This window comes from Panthera tigris, chromosome A1 (genome assembly GCF_018350195.1).
Source record: "Panthera tigris isolate Pti1 chromosome A1, P.tigris_Pti1_mat1.1, whole genome shotgun sequence".
NCBI classification, from domain to species: Eukaryota; Metazoa; Chordata; class Mammalia; order Carnivora; family Felidae; genus Panthera; species Panthera tigris.
The window spans coordinates 215,491,821-215,516,785 of record NC_056660.1 but is presented as its reverse complement, the minus strand read 5'-3'; the positions used below and the strand labels follow the sequence as shown (position 1 = coordinate 215,516,785).

The window sequence follows — 24,965 nt, the reverse complement described above, 5'->3', positions numbered from 1 at the left end:
GTGAAACACACACAGCTGGTCACCTCGCTACCGCTACGCTACGGGGTAGTTAGCTGTTTTCCAGCCCCTTTGGAAATGCAGTGGCGGGTGGCAGCCCTCAATCAGCTTGGTCCTCTCTACCCGCGCCCCTGAGGGACCAATGCAAGGTCCCACCTCGGCTTACTTCCCCGCCTTTTTTTCCCAACGGAAACAGTTATTGAATTCACCCACTCACCTCTTTCTTCCACCCATTATGCTAGTTTATTCACTCTCTTCCCTCTTCTTAATATCTAAACCAGATTCCATCTTTATTCACTATTTGCTGTCTGACAAATTCTCTGTTCTGAAGAGTAAAAATTGTAAAAGAGAATCCTACATATAGAACCCTCTGACGCTCTCTTTTTGACTGAAGGATAAAAATAACTTCAGGGCTCCTGGGTGGCTCGGTTGGTTAAGGGTGAGAGTCTCAATTTCAGCTCAGGTCGTGATCTCGTGGTTCCTGAGATCATGCCCTACATCAGGCTCTGCGCTGACAGTGCAGAGCCTGTGTGGGATTCTCTTTCTCCTTCTCTCCCTCTCTCCCTGTCTCTCTCTGCCCCTCTGCAGTTTGGGTTCTCTTTTTATCTTTCTCAAAAATAAACTAAAAAAAAAAACTTAAAAAAATAATAAATAACTTCTTAACAGCTTGTCAGCCCCTTCGTTAACAGTTTCGTAAGAAGTATCAGTAGAAACCCATGAAAATTACCTCACTCCCACATTCGGAGGAGAAAATCAGAGTCAAAACCACATCCAAGGGGTGAGGAGTGGAGCACGAGCTTAGAACCACCAGCAAAGATTTAAATAATGCATTCAGTTTATGTATCTTTTTCCCATCACAAGAAAAAACAATGACTGCCACAGCAAATATGTCTCTGAAAAACTACCAAGCACTTGAAGTCTTTGCTCTTTAAAGTCACCCAATTGGAAAAGGAACCACACCAATGAATAAGTGTCAACCAACGTACAGTCACACTGAAGTAATCCCACTTCCACAATTAACACCAACCTGCTTTTATCTCTGAAAAACTACTAATCCTTCAAGTCCATACATTCCAAAGCTACATAAGATGGCAATTTGCTCTGCTCAGAAAGACTATCCTTTAATAGGATAGTTTTCTAAAACCACAGGAGGCAACAATTTGTGCGTGTGCGTGTGTGAGTGTGCATGCATGTATTTTGTTTTGGATACCAACTGGTATTCTCTTCTTTTGACGGGGTACGATGATCTGGGGTCAGTAAATGACTTGGCTGTTAGTATCAAGATCGAAAGATCTAGGACAACAGTTTAAGAGTGATGTGGATGGACACAAGGAGAGAAAACAAAATGTGATGATGATTGTGTCTCCTGTTAATGCTGATCAGAAACGATTCATCCTTAAAGAGGCCTCAACAATCAAAAAGACAGATATGTAATCCTATGACCATGAACATTTGGTCCTAATGGTAGAGATAAAGGATATGTATGGAATCACCAAAATAAATACTCTCTCATAAAGACTAATTCACCTACCCCCACTGGGGATATCCCAACCCAGCATGAATAGAAACCAGCACTGTGCCTTTAATACAGCATAATTCCAGAGAGTGAAAGATAGATGTCATGAGGCCTCTTCCATTGTGAAAGGGACAGCAATTTGACACCAATTTTTAATATTGGTCTGTTTTCCCTGACTGTATTGCCTCTCAAAACATTAACAATATGAAGACTTAAAAAATGCTTCATCTATTTCTACGATATTTTACATAATTTTGTCTCTAAATAATTAACTATGTTAATATCACAGGAAGTATTATAATGGGGACATGACCTCAGAATCCACTTGAAAGCTAAACTGAAGGCATTATCTCCTAAGTGGCTAGAGACTCATTGAGAATTTTTAAAAGTTTGGAAGTCACATTTTGAAAGCTGTTATTTAGAGAAATTAAACACTCATTTAGGAGGGAATGATGCAGAAAAGATTTGTGTATGGTTGCCAGAAGCAAGGCTATTTCAGTAATCCAGGTGTGAGATGATGAGTTCCAGAACTAAGGTGGTAGGAGTCAGCAAGTAAATAAAACAACACATTTAAAGACATTTAGGGAGAAGAACTGACAAGGTTTGATTGCCTATTAGAAATAAGTAATGAAAGAAGGAAATGTATTAAGAATAACTCAATACTAAACTGTACACAAATGATTTGCTTTCTGAAAATCATCTTTTCTATTTCATAAAGTTAAATGACCATATAGAAGTGGCTATAATGGGGTAGACAAAATGGAGATTTAGAAGGCGATCAAATTATTCAATAAAAGATATTAATTGAGAGTCTGTTTTAGGACAGGCACTAAACAATAGGCCAAAGCTTAGAGTGACTAACGACTAACTATGAATAACACAGACAAAACATACTTGCTTTAATGGGCACTTATTTAGGTGGGGAGCGGGGCAAATCGAGATAGCTAACTCATTTTCATAGCATTTTAGAAGATTATAAGTGCAGTGGAAAAAACAGATCCTGCTGAAAACGATCACAAGTTTTGGGATGTGTAAAATTTTGAGTAGAGAGATTAGAATAAGCCTTGCCGAGAAGGGACATTGGAGCCAAGCCTAGAAGTGAGTGAGTGGGATGTATGGTAAAGAGCAGTCCAAGTAAAATGAACAGCTGATGGGGAGACGCTGACACAGAGTTTCACAAAGGACACAGAAGCCAGCGGCAGATTAAAGAAACTCCCACTAGCGATGTTTGCACAATTTGAGCATCTAATTGTATTTTCTTGGATATGTGTCTACTGGTTTTTGAGCCCATCCTTGGTTTCTGATGCACAAAATTATTGGAGGCTTAGTTTGTATGTTTTGATTCTCCGGACCCCAAATCACTTATGGGTTAAAAAAAAACTTGCAGATAGTTTTCAAAAACATGACAGGGGTCTAGTCATGTTCACTGTTGGTGCGTTATTATTACTTCTAAGCTTTCTTGGTGGCCTATCTTATCTGCTCATCTGTTTTTTGTTTTTTTTAATCTATAAGCTTATGTCATGTTTTTCATTCCAAGCCTTCTCACTTTACCCTTATTGGTATCTATAGCTCCCTTTGCCTCCAGAGACTCTGAATTCCCAACTACAAAGGTGTTTTATTTCCTTTTGCAATGTACACAAAATAGAATAGGAATTGCTTCACCAATATCACGACTGATAACATACCACCCAAGTTCAAGATTTCTTTTCTCTTTTTGTCCTTCAGGCTACATCCCGTAGAGGAAGTGCAATCAAAGTATAGTGTTCAAAATTACTTGAAATAATTAGTTCCCTGTGTGTAGGTGGATGCATATATTCTCTGCATATTATAAATTTGATGTAGTTATGTTTTTCTACTTGTATTTAATTTTAGCTTTATCCTCCTGTTTGATACAATTTAGATTTAATTGCATTGTTTGACTTTGGGAGTAATTAACATAATTCAAATATCAAAGTTTCATTCCATTCTCTATCCCTGCTATCTACCATTGCTGTTCTTATTGATAAATGATTTAATTGAATTAGCTTTGTGTTTATGATGTGAATTTCTTTTCTTTTTTTCAAAAATGAGATCACACATACATATTCATGTCTTATTTTTTTGATTTCCTTACAACAAAATGCAGTTTATATATGTATATGGTATCTATCTAATTGCCCATTGCTTTTTTTGATAACAAGTAACATTTTGTCCTAAGAATTACACTAGATCAAAAAAGTATTTTCACTCTATTTTACAGCCTTATAGTATTCCATTGATATACAGTTTTGCTATACTCCATAGCTGTATGGTCCATAGCTATATAGTTAAAAACCATAGTTTTCAACCAATGTCATGTCAGGTTGTTTCTGATATTTTACTATTTCAAATAAGGCCACAGCGAATATTTTTACATATGTTTGGATTGTTGGAAGTATATGGAATTCTTATACGTAGAATTGCTAAATGTAAAGTATAATTGCAAATACAGTTGTTGGTTTAAGATGTATGTATTGTACTATATACAAAGGAGTTACACAAGTTAACAGATGCATTGGTTGTGCTTAAGGGAGCCTGTTACCCTATAGCTTGCACTAAACTATATTATTTAAATTTTGCTGTAATGAGATAAGAAATGGTATCTTGATATAATTTTAATTTTAATTTCTTAAATTATGAGCATTGAGCGTTCTTTCAAATTTTTAAGAGCTACTTTAAATATGTGTGTGTGTGTGGTGTAGTGTATACTACGCATCCTATGTGTGTGTGTCTGTGACTTTTGCACATTTTTCATCAGGTGTTTAGTCTTTTTTTCCCCTCAATATTCAAGAAAATGTGGCATAGGGGTGGCTCAGTCGGTTAAGGGTCCAACATCAGCTCAGGTTATGATCTCACAGTTCATGGGTTTGAGCCCCAGGTCTAGCTCTGTGTTGACAGCTCAGAGTCTGGAGTCTGCTTGGGATTCTGTGTCCCCATCTCTCTCTGTCCCTCCCCCTTCATGATCGGTCGCTCTCTCTCTCAAAAATAAACATTAAAAAAGTTTTTTTTCAGTAAAAAATAAATCAGCAAACACTAAAAATGTGGCATGTACACAATGGAATATTATTCAGCCTTAGAAAAGGAGGACATTCTGTTACTTGTAACAATGTGCATGAAATTAGAGGACATTATGCTGAGTGAATTAAACCAGACATAAAAGGGAAAATCCCACATGATCTCACTTATATGAATCTGAAATAGTCAAATGCATAGAAGCAGAGAGTACAAGGATGGTTGCCAGGGCCTGGGAGGTATTAGTGAAAGGGTACAAACTCTCAGTTTTGCAAGATGGAGATTTATCTAGCATAGAGATTTATCTAGCATAGAGATTTATATAGCATAGAACCTATAGTTAATACTATATTATATACTTAAAAGTTTGCTAAGAGAATAGATCTTATGTTAAGTGTTAATGTCACACATAAAAAATAATGGCAGATATAGAGGGTAGGAAGAAACTTTTGAAGGTGATGGATACATTTAGAGCATAAGTTATGGTGATATCAAAGATATATACTTACCTCCAAATACACCAAGTTGTATTCATTAAATATGTGCAGCTTTTTGTAGGTCAGTCATACCTCAACAAAGTGATTTAAACAGTATTTGCATATTTGTGCGTTTGGCCTTTTTTCTGTTATATTCACTGAAAAAAATATGTTCCAGTTTATATTTACTTTTCCATAAGTAATATTTTATTTATTTTTTTCATGCAATTGTTTTAGATGGCTGAATGTATTGATCTTTTATTATATCTGCATTTTTTAAATTTTTGGTTAAAAAGTATTCTTTCACATCCAGATTTAAAGGGAATCTACACAGAGTTTCTTCTATTGTTTGTATAATTTCATTTTCTTTTAAACTTAGGTAACATTCACTTGGTATTTATTCTAGCACACGTATGTTTTATGTATTCGATTTTATCAATTTTTCTTTTGCAAAATGACTATCCAGCTTTGCCAACACCGTTTCATAAAAAGTTCACCTTTTTCCTCAACTGTTTGAGATGCCACCTTAATTACATATGAAAAATGTCCCCTGTTCTTGGAAGTATTTATGGACTGTCTGTACCATTTCTCGGGTTTATAGTCATTAGAATGGTTTGTCATATATTTTGTTATCTGACAAATCTAAGGTAACTATAATCCTCTATTTTCAGATTTTCCTATTTATTTTATATACATATAAGCGATATATTTCATATTTATTTTTCCATGTGAGCTTTATAACCAACGGTCCTATGTGTGGGGGAAGGGTATGCTATATTTATTGGAATTCGGTGGAACTGACTGACACTCTATTACTCTAGCAGCTGTTTGCAGGTGGATTGGTGGTGAGAATGGTGAGCAATGAAGGAAAGAGGATGAACAGGCGATAACGAAATAATCTTGGTGAAAGATGGCTAAGACTTGGCCAGGTTAGTAACAATGGAGATGGATTAGTGCTAAAAGTTTGAACATATTTAAAAAAAAAAAAGGGGGGCGCTTGGGCGGCTCAGTCGGTTGAGTGTCCGACTTCGGCTCAGGTCATGATCTCCCGGTCCATGAGTTTGAGCCCCGCGTCGGGCTCTGTGCTGACAGCTCAGAGCCCGGAACCTGTTTCAGATTCTGTGTCTCCCTCTCTCTCTGACCCTCCCCATTCATGCTCTGTCTCTCTCTGTCTCAAAAATAAATAAAAGTTAAAAAAAAATTTTTAAAATAAAATAAAAATTAAAAAAAATTTAAAAAAATTTTTTGAACATATTTTAAATGCCATAGCAATGGGATTTCCTAAACAAACAAACAAAAAAAAGGTATGTGAGGTATTAAAACCAATTATATTTCCAAGTACTCTGGCCTGAGCTACCAAATTGGTGAAGCTGTTCTCTACTAAGGAATGGAGAGCTGTAGAGGAAATAGCTTTGGTGAAATTTGTGAGTTACAGATCAATCCCATCTTACTTTTGGTGCGTTAATTTTGATTGAGTTGCTTCCTAGTAGTGGTACATTTTCTTTTTATATTATTATAGAATCAATCATAATATGTCCTTACTTTTTTTATACTTCACTCTCTCTGTGGTTGAGCCCTATTTTTCTGTGTTAGCTTCATTCCGACCCCTACCTTTCTTTTTTACCCTGATCATTCTTCTAAAAGTCTATCTTTATTCTGAGTCATAATTAGAGAGCCAAAATTTCATTCTGCTGTTTACCTCTAATAACATTTGTTCATTTTAATCCCCTTATTTACTTTTCTTTGAGTTTACATTTGATTTTTTTAAGTTACTGATTTGACCGCTTCGCTAAATTTGCTTCATTCTAGATAATTTTCTAAAACATTCGATTAGCATTATAAATTTTTCTCCAGTAAAATTTTTGGTTGAATTTGAAAACTTTTGCATGAAGATTTTTAAGTTCTTAAAATTTTATGTATTTTATCATTTCAATTATTACTTGTTTGTGAGATAATATCACATCTCTCTCAAATGTTTGTTCATTTTAACAGAAGATCTGTCTTATCTTCTGTAAGAAATATTTGGAATATATATTTTTTTCTATATAACTCTAAGTACACTTGAAACAAATCAATCATTTTGTATGCAATCAAACCCCTAGATTGTGAAGACTTGTTATTTGGTAATTGAAATATTTATGCCTTAATGAAATACTCAGATAGAACTAAAAGTGTTTGCAGCTGCTTTGTTTCAGAAATGGCTTTAAAATGATTGTAATGTCAATCCTTTGTGACTAGAAAAAAAAAAACTTCAAAATAATTAGAAGCCATTTAGTTTTAGAATAACTTCTCAAAGAATTGGGAATTAAAATTAATACCTAGACACTAAAGTCTCTCATTAGTTGAACTGTTCATAATCAATAAATTTATAGTTCTAAAATGCTTAAATTTTTGGAAAGAAGAAGTATGTAGTGGTTTACAGATAAGTGTCATTTGACAAAAATTTTACAAAGACAACTGACATTTTCATTAGTGAGATTAAAACATGGGAGCACAGGGGTGCCTGGGTCGGTTTAGTGTCCAACTTCAGCTCTGGTCATGATCTCATGGTTTGTGAGTTTGAGCCTCACGTCAGGCTCGGTTCTGACAGCTCAGAGCCAGGAGTCTGCTTTGGATTCTGTCTGCTTTGGATGCTTTCTCCTTCTCTTTCTCTGTCTCTTCCCCACTGTGTTCTCTCTCTCTCTCTCTCTCTCTCTCTCTCTCTCTCAGAAATAATAAATGAATAAACTTTATGAAAAAGAAAAATATGGGAGCACAAGGGCCACAAAAGGGGCAATGCCCTTGGGGGTCGGTAGGCTTCAGCTTTAGCAGGCGGCCCCTGGTGGTGGTATGGCATGACTGGCTAGAGATTTCTAGCACCATGGCCAGCTTCTTAGCTGTCATGGACAGAACTGATGAAATGCAGAAGGATCTCCTTAGTAAAGACAAAGACATGCAGTTATCCACGAACTGAGAAGAGTGAAGCTAAACACGTTGAGAAAAATGATGCTGACCCTATCTTTGTGATGAACAAAACCATTTCAACTCATTACAATTTGCCAGGCATCTGAGTGGGTGGTAATCCTGGAAGTCCATTCCAGCTCTTGTGGACAAACAGCCTTGGAACATGTACACCCTGGTGACCAAGTTCCGAGGAATTTAGTTTCTTACTTTCAAAGGTCATGAGCAAGGAGAAGTGAATACGTCTTATGGGCATTCTTGTGCCATGATGATGGACTGTATGACAGAGAGGGCATTGGAAAGTGAATATGTGGTCAGTTTGTTCAGAGCTCCAGAGGTTCCTGCAATCTTTGGAGCCTTCTGTTATGATACAGTTTTAGATAAGGGACTTGATGAGTAGATGCCAACAAAAGAGAATCTACATTCCTTCACCAAAGATGCTTGCCCTTTGACTTATAAAGATCTTCCATTTGAAACGCTGGAAGTTGAAACAAATTGGCATTAGAAAGACTTTAAAACAACAAGCAAAATAGATCTCGTAGAAGAGAAGGCATCTGGGAACGCTGAGGATATCATCCAGCTACACAGATTTGATGACTTAATTGATGTGAGGAAGGGTTCTCTTAGTCCAAGAACAAATATTTGTTCCTGTTATGTAGCATCAGCAGACCACTTTCTAAAATTAAAAAAGAATATTAAATTAAAATAAAAGTCTTCTATGAAACAAAACAAAATAAAACATGGGAGCACAGGCTTCTCAGCAGGCCAGGAGTTACAGTGGTTGTGTGATGCTGGCCTTGTTAGCTCTGACGCCTTTCCTCGGTTTTTTGTTTTTCCTCCTACTATCCTCTGGAACTCTCTCTCATCACCTCTCCATTTCCATCATCTCACCTTTTCAGAGAAATATTCCTGTGGTTTAGCTCTTTGTAGGCTATGTTCTCCGGTTTCATTTTAAAACAGTGTTTGGGGTGCCTGGGTGGCTCAGTTAAGCGTCCGACCTCAGCTCAGGTCATGATCTTGCAGTTCGTCAGTTCAAGCCCTGCGACAGGCTCTGTGCTGATAGCTCAAGGGCTGGAGCCTGCTTCAGATTCTGTGTCTCCTTCCCTCTCTGCCCCTCCCCCGTTCTCACTCTGTCTCTCAAAAATAAATAAACATTAACAACAACAACAAAAACAACAACAAAACTGTTCCTGGGGCGCCTGAGTGGCTCAGTTGGTTAAGCCTCAGTCCTGATCTCCTGGATCATAGATTCCAGCATTAGGCTTTGAGCTGTCAGCGCAGAGCCTGGAGCCTGCCTAAGGTTCTATGTTCTCCCTGTCTCTCTCAAAAATAAATAAACTTTTAAAGGCATTAGTAAGTTAAGAATAATAATAAAATAATAGTTTAAAGAAAGTGTTACGCTGGGCCACCTGGGTGGCTCAGTGGGTGGTTAAACATCTGACTTCTGCTCAGGTCATGATCTCACAGTTGCTGAGTTCAAGCCCTGCATTGGGCTCCCTGCTGCTGTCAGGAGGGACCCTGCTTCAGATCCTCTGTCTTCCTCTCTCTCTGCCCCTCCCCCACTTCTCTCTCTCTCTCTCTCTCTCTCTTTCAAAATAAAAGTTAAGTAAAACATGTCCTATAACCTAAACTTGACAATTAACTAGCTTTAAACACAGAACTGAAAAAATTTTATATAAAACTATATTTTCATTCTGGTTCATTTCCATGTGTTAAGCCTAGAGCCCTAGTTAAGGGCCTCCATTCACTGTAGCTAAAGACAGTCCTACAAGACTGGGATTGTTACTTGATTTTTACTATATTCAGTACCATTTTTTGCACTTACTGCATTTGCAACTAATTGACTTAGAAAAAATGACCCCAAAATACACTTTGTGCATATGTCAAATAGAAAATGAAAAATAAACACTTTATGTTTTAGAACAACTGATATCAGAAAACCCGGTGACTTAAGGTTGCAAAGGACACCTTGAGAAAAACACAATAAAGCACAAGAGTAGTGGGCAGATTGTAATACTGATAGGCTCCAAAGGATTTAAAGAAAATCTTTCCATGGAAAGACACCAAAAACAAAGGTTTAAAAAAAAAAGTCTATGAATAAAATATAACCAATGCATATACGTGATTTGCAGGATGATATTTATTCTCTATTTCTTATATTTGTATCAGGTTTAGGAAATTTCCACCATTCTCCCAAGAGGAAAGTAGTTGGTGGATGCATTCGGCTCAACTCCATACACAATAAGGAAACGTGGGAATTTATAGCCAAGGAGCAGAGTGGAGAATTACCAAGAGGAAACATCAGAGGTGACGATGGGGGCGGATTCTGGCTAAACTCACCTACGGGCTTCTTGCTGAAGGCGGGCCAGAGTGCTAGGACATCACCTGGGGAATGGTAGAGGTTGAGGACCCATATTAGATATCAAGGATTCTGACTAAACTGATAGCAGGATTCTCAATGAAATTGGGTAATGCAGAGATGACCATGGAAGCCGAGAAACCATACTTGCCAAGAGTTCAGAGTAGAGCTTAGTAGGCTGAGTAGAGCTTAGTCAAGGAGGGAATCTTTGCCACAACTTCTCCCCAAACCTACTGCCAGCTCTATGTTTCTCTATACCCCTTATCATCTTCTAATACAGTATGCAGTTGATTTATTCATTTTGATACATTTCCCCATGCTAGCATGCAAATTACAAGAGACCATGGATTTTTGTATCTAATTTATTCCTTGCAATTGATCCATCAGCTACAACATTGATTGCCCAGAGTAGATACTCAGTAAACATTTGCTGATTTATGATCTATTGCCTAATTTTTGTTGGGCTTTTGCTATAAAATAATTCATGAGAATTCCTTCTAATAACACCTAGAACAAAACCTTTAGTGAATGAAAGCAGTGATCATTTTGTCATATTTTAAGAAGTTAGATCTGTAAAGGGTTAATATAATGCTGTAGAAAGTGAAAGCTGACCCTCTTAGCTGACAATCCTGAATAAAAGGTGTAATTAGCATACTGTTTTGCCTCTTAGATACAATTGATTTTACTGTTGCTAGAAATAGTAAATGGAAGAATTCACTGATTTTATTCTTGTGGATGTTTCTCCTCTTCCATTTAAAGCACCTGAAGTGTTGCTGATAAGCAGGCTTGAAATTTGACAAATATTCTCTAATTTCCTCCTGGTTTTCAAGTGTGCAAAACACAGGCAAAAAAAAAAAAAAAAAAAAAAAAAAAAAAAAAAAAACCAGAAAGCCAGAAACCTTGTCATAATGTCAAAATGAGAATAAAAGGAGGTCTAACCTCAAAAAGAATATTTTTAGTTGAAATATACATTTGTATGTGAATATTCTAAATATTATCGTTCTGAGTAACAAATCCCATGGATTTCAGGTACTCTGGGAAGAATAGTTACAATGCATTTGTCAATGATTTGCCTAAATTTCACCTACAGACTTTTAGGTGCTGAGGGGATTTTAGTGACCAAGAGAACAAGATGAGTGCCATTCACGCCCTCACTGAAGTTACTTATGAGAAGACATGGATTCAATCATGCATATACACGAATTTTAAAACAGTGTGCAGGGGCACCCAGGTGGCTCAGCTGGTTGAGCAGACTTGGGCTCAGGTCACCGTCTCGCTGTCTGTGAGTTCCAGCCCTGCATCCGGCTCTGCGTCGACAGCTCGGAGCCGGGAGCCTGCTTCAGATTCTGTGTCGCCCTCTCTCTGCTCCTCCCCACTCACGCTCTGTCTCTCTTTCTCTCAAAAAGAAAGAAACAGGAAAAAATAAAAATAAAATAAAACAGTGTACAATACACAGGGCGTGTTAGCAATGTACAGATTGTGCAATTTAAACCGCTTTGAGGTCTATGAAGGGACCCTTGAAAATTTGATGTGAAAGCTGAGACTGTAGAAAGAAGTAAGTAAATGCTAACCTAGGTAGAGAGGACATACAAGAGGAGGGGTAGTCTATGGAGAGGGTGTGAGGTGAGTATTTCTCTGAGCAATGCAGGACATTGAAGGACGCTCCCGCAAAAGCATAGAACTTCATCGAAGAGAGGTGGGCTATGGGGCTCAGAAGATGAATGGCCTGATCACATATATGAAAAAGGTTAAAATTTATCTTCAAGATAAATGAAGCCATTTGAAGATAAGTATGGCATCACTGAAGAGAATGAAACGGAAGACCACGAGAGACCCTTGGAAGACTAGTGCGGGCATCCAGACCGTGGTAACGTGGACTAGGTGGGTGGCAGTGAAAATGCAGAGAGATGGATAGATTCCAGAGTTATGAGAAGTAAATGATTGGATCTGTGCGATGTACGAGGAGGAGTGAGCAAGTCTCCCGTCGCCGTATGTGGCCTGAGAAACTAGGTGAATGCGCTTCCTAATTTGCATGTTTCTTTTCTAATATTGAAATAATAGAGGAAGAGTATGTGTGGAAGGAAAATTCAATGATGAGTTCAATTCCAGGGAGAAATATTAAACACAGTGGAGGCTGACTCAGATAAGTCGGAGCTGAAGAAAGAGATTGGTCATCAGCGGCACATGCATGGTGTTCTGTTTCAACCCTAACTGGTCCTAGTTCAGTGTAGTTCTGACATGAACACCCAGATTTAGCATCACACTCCATAAGTCTATGGACATGGTTTCCAGAAAGAATTAAAATCACCTTTATTCAGAATCAGAAAAATATGAATCAAAATAGTAATTATACCCTCAGATGAGGATGTAGCAATCCCATTCTAAGCTTTCAGTTATGTGAATATAGTTTTATTTTTCAGTTGCTCTCTTGAACTTGAATGTACATATAGTAATATAATTCATTGTCTTCAGCGATCCATAGTTTGCTCCTTTCAATACAAGACCCTTGTATTGGGGGGTGCCCGGGTGGCTCAGTTGGTTAAGTGTCCAACTTCAGCTCAGGTCATAGTCTTGCGGTTCACAAGTTGGAGCCCCGTGTCAGGCTCTGTGCTGACAGCTCGGAGCCTGGAGCCTGCTTCGGATTCTGTGTGTCTCTCTCTGCCCCTCCCGACTTATGCTCTGTCTCTCTCTCTCTCTAAAAAATAAACATTAAAAAAATAAATAAAAAAAAAGACCTTTGCTTTCTTTGTTTCTGTTTCCCTTTTATTTTTCTCACAAAATCCAATTTTCACTTGTAGAAGTAGCTCAATCATCTGCACTTGCAAACCTATTCCCAAACCTGCAATTCCGTGTCACTGGCTGATTCCATGGGGCTCTTGCATTTTTGCATTTCTTGTGAACCAAGGCAATAACAGCTGCATTTTTAGAGAAGCCTGAATCAAGCTTCGCAGTCTCTGCATTCCTGTTACAAAACCCACTCAATGTGTTCATGTCACCTGTCACCTGTCTCTCTTCACATCTTCCTGTGGGAGTTGGGCTTGGGAACTGGCATGAGAAAATACTGGTACTGTCACTACTGCTCTTGCCATAAATAATAAAGTCTTTTGGCTCTGACCCGGGAGTATTATGACTTCTGCCAGCATCCATGAATGAGAGACAGAATAATGAGCTAGCTTGCAAGTAAAGTAACATCAGAGCCTTCACAGCTCTCCATTAATATGAAAAATAAAAACAAAAACAAAAACATCAACTACTCTTTGTATGAACTAATAGCGTAATAGAGTATCCTGATATGCAATAGACAAAATGAGAGGCAAATTTATCGTGATCACACAATGATATAGGGGCTAGTCAACTTGTTTACATGATAAAAATGAGGCTTCAAGAGGTAATGCCAACAGGAAAAACTCATACTAGATACAATATTATGCAAGGAGAAAATTCTGTCAATCCAGGGAGCCAAAAAATTACAGGTGCAATTTTATTGGTGAAGACATAAGCTATTAATTAGGATTCAAACTCTGATATTATCTATCCTAAAAAGATAGGGTTCTGTTGCAGCCGAAAATATAATTAAATGGGGTGGGGGGAGATGAGATGAGGGCATGGTGGCATTTCTCATTTCCCAATACATGTAAGCACTTCAGAATATAGCTGATTGGTTATAGCATGTGTAACACCCATATACACACATACACTCCTGGGATTCAGTGTTTGTGCTAATAGTGTGATCCTCAAGTTTCAGGAGAAGATATGCCCTGGAAAGAGTTCTCATTTTGGAAATGGTTAGGAGAAATAAACCACCACAGTATTCACCATGTGTATCCCAGGAGCTCTTCCAGCAGCACTAAACGGCAAGAACTGCTGAAGCTGGAGAATTCACGGGAAGGACAGGAGCCGATTTATCATAGCATGGCAGGCCCCTGAATTGCTAAAGAGTCAGGGGCATTCTGCCCCAAATCTTTCATCTTTCTAAAAGGTAATCTCTCAAACAGCACTTGCGAAGAGCTCCTCAGCTACACAGTACCTGGATTTATGACCTACAGAGACACTTGGCATGGTGGTGGACTGAGATTTTGCTGTCTCACATGTTTTTGGAGCGGAGGTAAGTGCTACGTTCATCTAAATCGCAGCTTCCAATGGCCTCCCTCTATCAGGCAGTGTGTGTCAGGGAGGCAGAGCCTGCATATAGCAAGGATTCCAAGATGTATGAACATACGTTTGCAGGTGTATGTTTGGACACAGGCATGCACATACGGGGACTTACGAATTAAGCCCTCATGATTGCTCACAAGGCTATGGGTGAGTTGGGTCGGTCTCCTGATCCTAACTGGGCACGTTCACATGTTTCCACTTAACCCCAAGTCAGACAGGTGGTTCACCTGATGTAGACTGGACTTTCTTATGTACCTGTAGGTCAGCTGGTTGTCAGTTAATCTGGGATGACTTTGTCTGGGTCCACTAGGGATACTTGCCTCGTCCATGTTGCTTCTTATCTTCCACCAGGCTCTCCCATACTTCTCATTTGTGTCTCGGAGGCAGAATTCCCAGAGAGAGTGGAAGGAACACAAGGGTCTTGAGCAAAGGCCCAGAACTTCCACACTATTGGATCCATTACTTTCCATTGGTTGAAACAAGTCACAGTCCAGCTCAGATTTAAGAATCCCCACCTCTAGGGGTGCCTGGGTGGCTAAGTCAGTTAAGTGTCTGACTTGATTTCAGTTCAGGTCATGATCTCACAATTTCTGAGTTCCAGCCCTGCACTAGGCTCTGTGTTGACAGTGTAGAGTCTCCCTGGGATTCTCTCCCTCTCTCTGTCCTTCTCTTGTTTGAGCTCTTTCTCTCAAAATAAATAAACAAATGCTAAAAAAAAAAAAAATAGCAATCAATCAATCAATCAATCAATAAAAAGAATCCCCAGCTCTAAATAGCCTTTTCTTAGAAAGGACTGTTGCACATTTACTATCCCATCATTTTGTTTAATTCTCTGATCAACACATATAACTATCAGAAGCTTGAGTGATTATTTACATTTTTATGTTTTAGTTGTGCTTATCTATCTTCACAGATGAGAATGTAAATTTGGATTCTTGTCCACTGCCAAAACCTCAGCAAATAAAATAGTTCATGGCACATAGTAGGTACCTGATTAACATTTTCTGGTGGTTCAGTGAAGATTCCCTAACTGCACAGGAATTCTTTCTTTTTAAGGGCACTGAAAACATTTATCCTTATACTCTAGTAAGAGATACTGCAAAAATAGATTGAAAAGGAAGCAGGTGAAGTAAATAAAGCAAAACTGATTTTATTATATTTATAAATATATGTGAAAGAATCCACAATGAAAGAATATCCATCTGAACATATCAGTTGTTCACTGGTTTATTCATTACTAACAAAAAATTTGTACAAAAAATCATTAAATCTGAATATTCTTTCAATTAGCAAATTATTCATTGAAACACAGATCATCAAAGTTTCTATTTTTAAACATTTAGGAAATAAAGCTAGATTTGTTAACTGTTAGTTTTATTTGAACGCCTGTGCTTTATCCAGGGAGGATGAAATAAATTATTCACTTTAAATGGAGAAATACATTAATAAATTCTGATCACCTCTATTCTGTGAATCATCTCTTTTGCATTGCAAAAAAAAATTAATGTCTCTTCCCACCCTGAATAATTTATGTACTCTCCTCGGTCTTTGCAGCAACATAATAAATGTACTGAGTTCCTGGCAAGTTGAAGATTCTGTTCACAAAGTGTGGTAGATTTTTTAACACACTTTCCATGTGCCTCTCAGTCATCTGCCTACTAATTATCAACGAGGCTGTCATTCAAGCAATACAATCTAAACCTTTTGCGGATTTCTGACCGAACTATGTGTCCTACATTCTCTATCAAAGTTAGTCAGGCAAATATAATGTTTAATATTTTTTTTTGCCTTTTTATGTCCCTAAGCAAGAGAACTTATGTTTAATACAGACTTAAAACTGAGTGTCCTGGAGATGGGGTCTTGGAGTTCTCTTCCTTGCTTGACCTTTAATAGTGAGAGGACCTTGGGCAGGTAGTTTTTCTCCCGTCTAAGTCACCGTTATTTGTTTTGTTTTGTTTTGTTTTTTAAAATCTGTATGACGGTGATAGTAAAACTTTTTAAACTTTTAGGTAAAATACCATGATTATGTGATACAACATCACAAATTTATTAGAACAGTGCCCCGCACAAAGAAATCCCTTTATACATTTAGTTATTACTAATAAATAGAATTTATACTTTCATCAATTCAAAACTAAATATCATTCTCTTATTAATGTCAGAATATGTCCATTAAAATGTTAGTTCATAGAACTGATGATTTTAATGAGAGAAATATCATTACTTTATTTGATTATAATAGAAAAATGATGGAATGGAAAAATATATATAATATGGTGTGTGTTACCCTTACCCAACACAGATAAAATTGGTCATGCATGTATTTTCACTTCATTTCTTTAAGAACTCAACTTGAAAAACTCAACGGGAATCCGGGATTACTTTCACTAGATGAACTACTGTAAGTTTAAAACTGCTGAGATGTCCAGGATTTACTTTGATGGTACCATTTAAGTGAACAAATTGAGAAAACCAAAGAGAAGTGCTATTTGGTTGTATTGGGCGGATGTCTTCCCTGGAAAATAACCAATTTCCCATGTAAGTCACAGGTTTTTTTCGTTCGTACTTTAAAAATACCCCAAACTTCAGACAAAAGTACCATAGCAAAGAGCATGGAAAAAAAAAAGTGTTTTTTGTGTGTTTGTTTTTGTTTTTGTTTTCAGAGGGAGGCCAGAAACTATGGGGAAAGCTTAAAACAACAGAGCACAAAAAAGAGAAGCACAAAATTAAGAACTGTAGCAGCATAGTTTAGCACATTCAAGGAACGTCCAAGGACAGGAAAAAGTAAGACTTGTGTAAAGAACCACAAAAGCATGACTTTAACAGCAATATCATAGAAGGAGAAATGAAGAAGAGAGAAAAGAAAAAAATATGAATATTTACAGTATGGTGAAGAAGAGTGAAAAACTCTAGTAATAACACTGGTAATCTGGGCCCTGATTTACTAAAGTGGACAACATTGAAACATAAATATATGAGGAAAACTATTCTGGTAATTCTCCCACTTGAATCCGCAACATCAACAGAAGACTGTGTAGGTAGGTCACTTTAAAAAATGGCAGGTGTTAGCATGCACCCCGATATTTATAGCAGCATTATCTACAGTAACCAAATTATGGAAACAACTCAGGTGTCCATCACCTGATGAAGGAATAAAGAAGATGTGATATATATATGGAATATTACTCTGCCATCAAAAAGAATAGAATCTTGCCATTTGCAATGACATAGATGGAGATAGAGAGCATAATGCTCAGAGCAATAAGTCACTCAGAGAAAGACAAATACCATATGATTTCACTCATATGAAGAATTTAAGAAACAAAACAAATGAGCAAAGTGGGGAGTGGGCAGGTGGAGAGAGAGGCAAATCAAGAAATAGATTCTTAGCTACATATAGAACAAACTGATGTTTAACAGAGGGGCAGTGGGTAGGGGGTTGGGTGAAATAGGTCATAGGGATTAAGGAGTGGACTTGTGATGAACACTGAGTGTTGTATGGAACAGGTGAATCACTATATTGTACACCTGAAACTTACTATTACACTAAATGTTAACTAACTGGAATTTAAATTAAAAAATTAAAAAAAATAGCAGGTGTTAACTCAGCATTGGGTAATGAATTAAGACTACTTAATAAAGTGGGAATGATACTCAAAACAATCCCATCATCCATCTGTGCATGCATCCATACAGGCATCAGTGTCCCTTTGTATCCATCCATTGTCAGTTAGTGGATCAGTCCGTCTAACAATTGTTAATTAACTATTTTACATTGCACTGAATATTCAGGGTACACAGGTGACAAGCATTTTATTTCCTTTAATATATAGTAATGCATATTTATTTAAAATATGTGTTTACATTAAAAAAAATTAAATATGTAAAAGATCTGTATGCTGAAAGCTGTAGAAAGCTTACGAAGGATATTGAATAAGATACAAAGAAATGGAAAAACATTCCATGCTCATGGATTGGAAGAATAAATATTGTTAAAATGTCAATACTACCCAAAGCAATCTACACATTCAATGTAATCCCAGTCAAAATTGCACCAGCATTCTTCTCGAAGCCAGAACAAGCAATCTTCAAATTTGTATGGAACCACAAAAGAACCTGAATAGCCAAAGTAATATTGAAAAAGAAGACCAAAGCAGGAGGCATCACAATCCCAGACTTTAGCCTCTACTACAAAGCTGTCATCATCTAGACAGCATGGTATTGGCACAAAAACAGACACATAGACCAATGGAATAGGATAGAAACCCCAGAACTAGACCCACAAAAGTATGGCCAACTAATCTTTGACAAAGCAGGAAAGAATAGCCAATGGAAAAAGGACAGTCTCTTTAACAAATGGTGCTGGGAGAACTGGACAGCAACATGCAGAAGGATGAAACTAGACCACTTTCTTCCACCATTCACAAAAATAAACTCAAAATGGATAAAGGACCTGAATGTGAGACAGGAAACCATCAAAACCCTAGAGGAGAAAGCAGAGTAAAACCTCTCTGATCTCAGCCACAGCAATTTCTTACTTGACACATCCCCAAAGGCAAGGGAATTAAAAGCAAAAATGAACTATTGGGACCTCATGAAGATAAAAAGCTTCTGCACAGCAAAGGAAACAACCAACAAAACTAAAAGACAACTAACGGAATGGGAAAAGATATTTGCAAATGACATATCGGACAAAGGGCTAGTATCCAAAATCTATAAAGAGCTCACCAAACTCCACACCCGAAAAACAAATAATCCAAGGAAGAAATGGGCAGAAGACATGAATAGACACTTTTCTAAAGAAGACATCCTGATGGCCAACAAGCACATGAAAAGATGCTCAATGTCACTTCTCATCAGGGAAATACAAATCAAAACCACACTCAGATATCACCTCACGCCAGTCAGAGTGGCTAAAATGAACCAATCAGGAGACTATAGACACTGGAGAGGATATGGAGAAATGGAAACCTTCTTGCACTGTTGGTGGGAATGCAAACTGGTGCAGCCACTCTGGAAAACAGTGTGGAGGTTCCTCAAAAAATTAAAAATAGATCTACCCTCTGACCCAGCAATAGCACTGCTAGGAATTTACCCAAGGGATATAGGAGTACTGATGCATAGGGGCACTTGTACCCCAATGTTTATAGCAGCACTTTCAACAATAGCCAAAATATGGAAAGAGCCTAAATGTCCATCAACTGATGGATGGATAAAGAAGATGTGATTTATATATACAATGAAGTACTACTTGGCAATGAGAAAGAAAGAAATCTGGCCATTTGTAGCAACATGGATGGAACTGGAGGGTGTGATGCTAAGTGAAATAAGTCCTACAGAGAAAGACAGATACCATATGTTTTTACTCATATGTGGATCCTGAGAAACTTAACAGAAGACCATGGTGGAGGGGAAGGGGGAAAATAAAGTTACACAGAGAGAAGGAAGCAAACCATAAGAGACTCTTAAAATACTGAGAACAAACTGAGGGTTGATGGGGGTGAGGGAGAGGGGAAAGTGGGTGATGGGCATTGAGGAGGGCACCTGTTGGGATAAGCACTGGGTGTTGTATGGAAACCAATTTGACAATAAACTATATTTAATTAAAAAAATAAAAATAAACTATAATGTATCTGTAAAAAATAAAAATAAAAATAAAATATGTGTTTAGGTTGTATACATGTATTCATAAAGTTAAAGTCAGATTTTACATCAGTCATCTGTGAACTGAAGTTCAATTATGAACTTGCTTTTAGCAAAATACTTCACATGTGTAGATCCACTCATGTGGAGGTCAACCTATCAGTGCCTATTCAGCATTAGTAAACTTTTCATTATTGAGTTGTGTTGTGGAGAAGCTGGTTTGAATAGGAACATTCCATTGAGAATGCTTGTTTACAAAACCCCCATTTCCAGCTGATGTGCCAGCATTTATCCTACTGCTACTGACTACTTCTTCACTGATGATGGAGTACAAGTAATACTTCATTGCTTTCAGTCCTGACATGGAACATTTCTTACATCAAGTACATATTCAGATAATCATTCTACCAAAATTTTAGGTGCTAATTCATTACTAAAACTCTCTTTCCTTAGTTTAAAGGAACACTTTTTTTAATATTTGTCCTCTGTAAAATAAAACTACTTGTAAGATTATTTATCTTTATAAGTCATTATTATCTTTTTCTGTATATATGTTAATTACATATATGTGTTATATATATGTTATATATAGAGAGAGAGATATTAGATACATATTAACCTAAGTTTTCACCACAACCAAGAAATCTAACATATTATAATTATTGTTCTGAGTCAAGTAATTACGAAGGAATCAAGATCAGAAATACTTTTAATAGTAGTTTATGATAAACTCTCAGATCTTCTATAAATCTTCTAAATATTTTATTTCACATCATGTATTTGCCATAGAAAAAAAGAAAACAATGGTGCAACCTGAATAACTTGCACTTGGTGTTGACAACTGAAGTGCTATGTGGTGCTCTCCCTCCAAATTGAGTCTACAAATATTCTTGCTGGTTCCCATTGTCTAGATGGAGGTTTCTCTTTTCTTCTCTAAGATGAATTTGTTGACATTTGTTCAAAATACCATCACTTTCAGTATCCTCTGGGAACTTGCCCCATCCATCATCCTGTGTTTCATGTGTCTTCATTTGTCTCATTTCTACTGGCCACCTCAGAGGAGTAGCACATATACACCAAACTCCTGCCAAGGCAGCGTTCACTTGGACCTTGTTCTTCTCTCAATCTTATGGTACATGCCTCTTTCTAGGCCATAAAAATTTGCTAGAAAGAATGGCCTGTAGCTGCTACTTCTACTTCTTAACCTTCTAGTTTTTTTGTTTCCAAAATTGTATCCTGGCTTTTACGTTTTCCATGTCAATGAAGTGCTTTTCTTAAGTCATTAATGCATCATCATATCTAAATACACCAGGATTTTTTTTTGTTTTCATCCTTTTGGCTCATTAATCTACATGTTAGTCTCTTGTATTAGTTCACTTCCTTAGAATATGTATCCCAGCAACCTTGGTTCCAACTTATAGCATTGCGGCTGAATTCTGATAAATAGAATGTAGGAACATATGATGCGTGTGACTTTCAGGACTACCTCTTTCACACTGCTCTGAGCTTTCTGTATTTGTTTACCAGTGTATCAACCATAGAGTTTCCATACGAAGACTCACAAATAGGAACAACAACAACAACAAAATGGTGGATTCGAAGAAAGAAACCCTAGTTTCAGAATACTCAAGCAGAATAAGGGTGACCACAAGTTGTCCCAGTTTGTCTATGACCTTCCCGGTTTTAGAAATGAAACTCTTGAATTCTGGGAATCTTTTCAGTTCTGCACAAATCAGGAAGGTTGGTCATCTTTAGGTAGAATGGTACCCACTGAACACTGTACTGTTATTGAACTAGGAATAACTATTCTACTCTATTAAGACATAAAGATTTCAATTTTTTTTATACCAGTCTACTTGAATAAACATTCAACTTGAATAAAAAAGAATCAATTATCTTCCTTCATATTGCTTCAACTTCCTGTTGTACTTATTACATTTGTAATTATTACTACTTAGTCCAGAACCTGATAATTATCTGATGTTCAATTATTTTTCATCATTCATAGATCCAATCAAACCCTAAATATAAGGACCTAATCCTCTACAATCTCTAAATGTTTTCCTCCCCAGACGTGAGCTCATGTTCTCCTATTTCCTCACTTAGAACACTGATAATCATACTTAGGGTCATAATATAATTAATTATTCAGTGATTTGTTAAAGGTTCCCTGAACACACCTGAAAGATTCTGATCGTAGGTCTGAGATGGAGCGGGGGGGGAATCTATTATTTAAATCACCCTTATGATACTGATAATAAATGTGACAGTTTAGAAACACCAATGTGGATTGTTGCTAAAGCCTTATTATGGATGGCTTGTGCATTAATAAAAATCCCCTTCATAGTAGGAGTTTGATAATAATAATTTTCTAAAGGAAAAAATAAGTTTGCATGTCTGTGGTAGAGTAAATAAGTTAAAATAATCCTTCTCCAACTTGTCCCTTGATTAGCGCTTGATTTTAAGTGTGCGTGATCTCTACAGGTTATATTTAAAATTTAAATCTAAACAACAAAGACTGGGGAGCCTGGGTGGCTCAGTCAGTTAAGCGTCCAATTTCAGCTCAGGTGTGAAGTCAACATTTGTGAGTTAGAGCCCCACATCCGGCTCTGTGCTGACAGCACAGAGCCTGGAGCCCGCCTCAGATTCTGTGTCTCCCTCTCTCAAAAATAAATACATATTAAAAAAAATTAAACAACAATAACCAAAAAAAAAGCAGTACAACAGTAACAGGTAACTCAGCTGAACCTCTTCAAGAAATTGTCAGATTTTGATGATGATCCTAACCCCCCTTAAACATGCCAGCTTTCACATAGGAAATTAATCTGGTTTGACTCATGTGAAACTTTTTTGAATATGTTGTCTTAAGTATTTTTAGGGTGATCACAAGGTGTCACTTGAGATAATGTAAGGCAGACAGAAGATGTGCCATTTTGGGTGGGGCTGTTCAAGTGGCTTTTTCATTTCCTTTTCAAACACTGAGTACATTTGTTTCACTGAATGTAAAATACGATATCCTTGCAATCAGGTGCAGAGCCAGACATGGCCCTGTTTTACCTCATTTACTTTGTTCTGTAATCTCCTTCCTTCTCTCTCCACCCCCAGATCGCCTGTTTCCCTTGTGTCCCTGCCAGTGCATTCTCAAGAGCAGTGATAATGTTCCTAAGGAGGCATAAGTTGGTTCTTGATGTGGGGTGTGTTGACAAAAATAATACTTTTTAAAAATATAAATCACAGATTTACAGATGGTACATAAACAGACTTATGGTGCATATGTGGCTTGAAAATTTCCTTGGGGTGGTTATTAGGAAAAAAAAAATAATTAAAAGGGCCCCATAGCAGGGTGCTCATGAAAATAAATAAATAAATAAATAAATAAATAAATGGCTAAGAAACACTGTTAGACAATCAAGAAACAGTTGCCATCGCTCTTCCAACTGGTTGTTTCCACTGCCTAGAAAATTCTTTCCTGGATATGTGCACAGCCCAGTCTGCCCAAAGTATTTTAAATTGCATCTCACTCTGATATTTTCCTTTCCTGGTTATTTTTCTCCTTACCCCTTAGCACTAACAGTTGTACTTTAAGTTTCTTTCTCATTGACTAAAATAAGACTTCTAACACCAAGGATTTTGCCTTTTTCAGTTTGTTCTCCAGAACCTCGAACATCGTACGCCTCAAAACGAGAATGCTGTCCATGAGGAAGGAAGAGAAGCCCAGGCCTTTACCTTGTTTACATACTTATAGTATAGAAATGTACTTAGAGTATTATTTGTCACTTGAACTTAGCAAAGCTACGTTCATCTCTGGATCCAGGGCACTGGGGTGTCTGGGATATCCTACCAATCTGAGGAAAGGCCAAGTGAATTGGCTCAAACTGTAGCTGGGATAAAGTGGTGTCGTAGACATAGGCATGAATGGACACATCCGTAGCAGCCCTGTCTCTTGGATCTATGAATTGGATACTTTCATGAGCAGCTGATACTCTGCGTCAGATTTTGCAAAACTACATAGGGCCTAGGGCTTTTTAGGAGCACCCAGGCAATGGATCACGTGCATTGCTTGCCTTATGAAAACACTCCGCATGTGCACAGAAGGGAAAAACATCTATCTCCTCTCCGTTTCTGATGTTTCCTTAATAGTGTAGGGAATTCTCTTTTTTCTCTTTTTTCTCGGTATCACTCAGACTCCTTGCTCCTCCAGATCTTGGAAAGATGGAATGATTTATGGGAATCGTAAACTGGGAAAACATTACTGTGCTTACCTAAGTCAGCTGCCCTTTCCTCGTCTTGTAATCAGGCCTGCTCATGGCTGTGTTACTTCACGACACAGAATTTACCTTGTCTGTGTCTATGCTGTCTGGGCTGATTGGCTAAATTTGCTGAAATTTACTTGACATAAACCCATCTTAGCTTCTGTCATAAACATGACCTTTTGGCCTGTACATAGCTGTGTTTTTCTTCTAAATTTGTTCAGAAATCGGGCACAGAAAATACATATTTGTAACCTTGTTGGATACCCCAAATTGTATAGCTCATCAATTCCTCTTTTATTCACTCATTTATTCAAATATGCATTTAAGCAACAATGTTCATTGAGGCTACTGCTTTTTATGGACTGTGCTGGTACTAAGAGAACTTACAATTTAGTCTCTGAAGTACAGGGAAGTCTTTTTTGGTTAAGAAAACAGAAAAAGTTGCTTCTACATTAACATTTCAGCTGTACAAAAGACGGTGTATAGAGAAAACAGAAGTCTCCCAAATGAGTGTTCTGCCCGATAAGCCAAATGCTGAGCCTTCTGTGAACGTATAGATACTACCGTGTGGCAAGGATTCATTAGAATCCTCAAAT

General features: G+C 37.4%; 1 pseudogene; it reads left to right on the top strand.

The window, feature by feature from the left end:
* Positions 1-6,406: 6,406 nt before the first annotated feature.
* Positions 6,407-10,358, top strand: LOC102957266 (annotated as a pseudogene).
* Positions 10,359-24,965: the final 14,607 nt, after the last annotated feature.